Here is a 5,306-nt window from a genome sequence, read left to right as displayed (position 1 = left end):
TCACCAACAAAATGATACTTTTTGAGGCACACTATTCCCTCAGAGAAATAGTTCTGGTTTGGATTTACTAAGAGGCCTGGTTTCAGATGGAGAATGAAACAACTCACACAAATTCAAATAATAGCCCTAGTGAGCAAAAAGACAAAGAAGAGAGAATGGGTGAAATTTAAAACAAATTTGAAGTATACATAGCCCCGGGAATTCTGGTACCCTTACAGTTGGTGGTGTTTGAAAAAAACAAAACAAACAAACAAACAAACAAAAAGGTTACTAAATCAGCTCTGAGGAGTGGCAGGAGGTGGGAGCCCCTCGAAGGGCAGAATTCCTGGCATGAGGTGGAGGGCAGTGAGCCTCAGGGAACCCGACCTCGAGGAGCCAGATCTTAGCCAAAAGTGGATAGTTAACATACACTGCACCGAACACAAAAGCTACTAAAAATGACTGGATAAATTATGCAGAGGGATTTCTGGATTTCTTTCAAGTAATTAAGTTTCGATTTCTTGCATTTATTTTCGTTCCAGGAAGCGCAAGGCGCCATGGATTGCAAAAGTCTTCATTGATTGTTCCAATGCTTTAAGTTTGATTTCGTGACTGGACTTAACTTTGAAAAGAGGTAAACACGCGGACCAAGGAAGCTCACTGCGACGAAAAATAACAGTTCCTTGGGACAAGCAGACACGGGGTGCCTGCTTCTGCACAGAACGCAGAGGTCCGCCCCCTCCCCCAAATGGTGCGCTGGAAGAAGAGGGGAGAAAGAGAAACGTGTGCGTGTCTGAATGGGTGTGCGTTAGTGTCAGCACGTGTGTGTCTGCGTGCCTGCATGGGTGAGCGCGCGCGCGCGCGCATGTCTGTCTGTGTGTGTGTGTGTGTGTGTGTGTGTGTGTGTGTGTCTGCATAAACGTGTGAATTTGAGCCCCTGTGCTCTGGAAGAGTGCAGAGTTAGGTGCCGAGGAGTTGAATCCTTCCCCGGGGCAGATTTTAGTTTCCTGGCGCCTACTGTGTTTGCTTCAAAGGTTAGTCGATGCCAGTGGGTCCAATCAGCTGTCCCTGCATGTGAGTTCCTGGCCACAATCAGCCTTAGCAAACCCACCAGACGGAATTGAGAGGGCGTCTAGGAACCTCTAAGGCATCCGGCCGGCCTGGGCTGGCTGCGTCCTGCGTCCTCCTCCTCCCAGTCTACTTTCCTTGAAACTGAACTCTGCTTTCTTTCCTCCACCGGGAAAAGGGGAACCGTTGCTTTCTCTTCTACCTTGTCTCCCTTCATCCTCCTGTCTTCTGCCGGGCTGCTTTCCTCTGTTCAGCATTACCTAGAGAGAGCTACACGTGGCTTGCTCTGCCACTACAGGCCCCTAGTCTAGGCCAAGTCTCTCCCAACCTCCAGAGTATGCTCTCTGGAGTGCCGATAGCCTTTGCTTTTGTCCCCTCTTCCTCCCTGAATCCTACTTGGCTTTGATGGGAGGGAAAGAGGTTGTGAGTCTTTATTTCATTCTAGAAGGGCCTGGAAACTACTGGATGCAGAGATTTCTGGTGACACTCGCTGACTATTTGCATTGGAAGATTAGGAGAGAGAGCCGGAAAGGCACTGAAAGGAGGCGGTTACCCTTGGGCATAGGGGGTGCCTGGCATCTTTGGGCGAGAGAGCGACTCCTTTAACGTAGGAGAGGGGGACTTGGGGCTCACGAGGAGCCAGTGACAGGGTAGTAGTGAACATACTCAGAAGAGAAAAGATATTTGAATAAAACGCAGCCATCACTCCTCAAACATAAATCCCTATCTCAATACTGAAGCCCCAAAGCGCCCTCCTTCACCTGAACTTTGCTCTGTAGCGACATCCCTGGGGGCTTCCAGAAGTTTGTTTCAGGGATAATTCCCTCTTGTGTCTTCTTTTTTCTGCCTGTAACAGTAGAAGCCAGGGAAGAGTTTAATCTACGCGCCCCCCACCCCCACCCCAAACTCTTCTGCCTCAAGCCAGGAGTCCAGAGAGAGCTCAGGGCGTTCATCTTCCATTCAGAATCTGAAGCAGATTGGCTGATTTTGAAATCCGTACAAAAACAGATGGGGGAATCCCTCCTTTCCGAAACTCTTTCTTCCACAAACCACTTTCTCCCTGAGATCGAAATGGTGAGCGAATAGGGCCAGATCTGTCTGTTCAGAAATCTTCCTTGTAGTCCAATTCAATTCTGTTTGAAATACAAAGAAATCACACTGCCCTTAATAGATTAAAATTTAATAAAAGACATTAGGTCCGGTAAAATATGAATGCACTACTTAAAATTTTAATAGTAAATTAGGACCCAGATACAAGGAGGAGACAGTGATTTCTCCCCTTGGGATCGCTTCAGGCGCAGGCTGATTTTCGAGTGGGGGGCGCCTACTGCAGGGACCCTTTGTCCAGAAGCCTGAGGGGAATCTCCAGCTACTCCTCCTCACCCAGGGGTGGGGGATGGTGAGGGGGGCTGTTCACATCTGTCTGCATCTGCCAGAGGACTGGACAGAAGCTATTGTCAAACAAAGAGGCTTGGCGAGAAGAAAGGAGCGCCTCCTGTAGGCACACAGTTGATCCATTTTCCATCTTGCTGCTTAAAAAATCAAATGTTTATTTTCCTTTTACTAGGTAGGTCTGTAGGTGTGCAGATGCACAAGTGTGAATAGGGGCTTGGGTATAGGTATGTTGAGGTCGTAGGAAGCAGGTTTCAAATTTTGGGTCATTTGCCTCCACCCCTTGGGTTTATTGCCAACTTTCCAATTGTTTAGATAGCTCGTGCTAACGGCGGGGCTGGAGTCTTTTTTCCTGGGAGAGAGGCTTCCACACTCGCTGGAGCACTTTGCAGCAATGCCTCTGGGCAAAACCGAAATGGGTTTTATTGATATCACCGCAACGACGTTGGTATTCTGGACACTCCTGAAAGGAGAGACTGCAAGATTGCAAGTCTTGGTTGATGAAGGAACAATTGCTTTTTCCCTCTAATGCAACACAATCACTGTTCATTTTTCACTTTGAGTGGGAAATGGAGAAGTCTAACTCTATGACTTGACTTTTAAAAAATGTATGTGTTTTCTAGGAGGAAGGAAATCCAGGTAAATAAACTCTTGAATTGCTCTACGACCACATATTAATTTACTTCAACTTGATAATTTGAAAACACAGCCTTCCTTTTTTTCTTGTCCGGAATTAGGGATATCACTGAGAAATATCAGAGAGATAAAAAAGTTATGTTAAACATTTTTTAAAATGATATATGAATTTCAGTTACCAGGAAAATATTCTTGCTTAAAATAGTTTTGGTCAATAAATTCCATATCAAACAAAGTTTGTCCAGTCATGTCAACAGTGTCCCTCTCTATTTCATAAATTTATTATGGTACCTTATTTACCATATGAAGTGGTGACAAGTGTTTAGCATTTTGGAGATCAGTTGTCAGTTACTATTAAAATCAAGATTAATTCATATTAACGATATGCATTTCTCAATACTCCCAGGTGACAACATACATTAAAACAACTATTGCAAGTAATTAAGCTCAATGAAGGGGGAGGGGACAGAGAGAGGTTCAAAATACCCCAAATATTTGATTTTCAATTCAAGTTCAGCAGACTGTTGCCACAATAATGCTTGAGAAACTCCTCAGGGTTGCTTTTTACTTTACATCTAATTAGGTACCTAATGAAAGAGAAGAATTTTTTCCCCATGTGGTTTTTCTCCTTGATTTTTTGGTGCCTTTTTTTAAACACATAAACACACTATTTAGGAGTGGCCATACCCAAAAGTTTCTCATGTGATTCACTTGCAGTAATAATCTGGGGAAATTGGAAAGAAGAGGACGTTTGTCTTCCGGTTATTTTCCATCTTCACTCTCACTTTGGCCCTTTGGCCTTTATCGAGTATCTATAGAAAACACACCCAAAATATTTTTATGGATTTTTTATTAGGCTTTAAAGATGCTCAACAGTTAATACTAATTAGACTATCCAAAGCCTTTTGAAGATTAAGCAAATTGGACAACCCTTGTTAATTAGAACATAATTTGAAGTTTGAAATTATATCACTGATGAAGTAGTCTAATTAGTATGACGATATGTTAATGGACCAGTGAGACATAGTGCCGGTAGAGTTGGCATGAACCTCTTCACGGTTTGCAGAAAATCCTCCCTCCTATACCGACATTAATAAAATATTTCTATAGACTTCAGCCTTTCCACGATGACATACAATTTATAGTACACACAATGCATTAGCTCATAGCACTGCTCAATTTTTTCACTATTATGAAAACTAATAAATTCGTCAAGCTGAATTAAGCATACAAATCAGATGAGGCATAGCAGATTACACAGTGAAGCGCGGTGTCTCCCGAGCCTAAATGAAATTTCAATCTAATAATTCCTTCCTGGCCCAGTCATAATTTGTTTAGAGATGTTGTTCTACTTCTTTCAAAGCGCTATTCGCACTATAATTAAATGATACTCAAGCTTTTAACTTTGATTTATTTCATTTCTTGAAGCTTGAGACAGTGAGAGCTGTACAATGTCATTTTTTTTGTTTCCTTGAAAATTACTCTGGCTGTTGTTGAGGCAGAAATTAAACACCTAAGCACTTACTTGAACTGTCCGGCACAAGCCACATTCATTCACTTCAGCACTCCCCTCTCCCTGCCCCATGTCCAGGTTTATCTGAGCTCACACCCGGGAACACTGCTGCTAGGAATCCCCTTCGGCTACTATTTATTATTTCCCCCCACACAGGGGAAGAGAAAGGCAAGCCCGGGAGGATCCAGGGAAAGCGGAAGGGAATTAAGGACCATGGACAGAGCCTGTCGCGCGCTTGTTGCTGCCGCCTTCCCCAGCACTCTGGCGACTCCTGAGGACAGTGGTCCCATCTTGAACCCCCTATTCTGCCCAGTTGAGGTCAGGGGTGGAGAGGCGGTCCCCTACTCTCCACCGCCGCTTCCGGGAGCTGACCACCGGAGGGTTCCCCTTTTCCACTCTCCTTCCCACTCTGTTTTTGTCCCAGCGCTCGCCAGCGCCTCTCAGGCCTGCCGCCTGCTCTCGCACCTGCTCGCCTTCCCCAGGCGCCCAGTGCCTGCACCTGCTCCCGGTCAACCCCCGTCCGGATTGGGCCACCCGCGGGTTCCTGCGTCGGGGTTGCGGGGCCTTCTCACCCTCGCCTGCACCCTGCTCCTTCCGCTCTCTAGGGAGGTGACAGAAGCCCCCAACACCGCGGGAAGTAGAGAGAAAATGGGATCCAGAAGGAGAGGGAGGAAGCAGTGTGTGTGTGTGTGTGTGTGTGTGTGTGTGTGTGTGTGTG

Source organism: Mandrillus leucophaeus, unplaced genomic scaffold, assembly GCF_000951045.1.
Source record: "Mandrillus leucophaeus isolate KB7577 unplaced genomic scaffold, Mleu.le_1.0 Scaffold301, whole genome shotgun sequence".
Taxonomy (NCBI): domain Eukaryota; kingdom Metazoa; phylum Chordata; class Mammalia; order Primates; family Cercopithecidae; genus Mandrillus; species Mandrillus leucophaeus.
Note: the sequence above shows the minus strand (reverse complement) of the source record.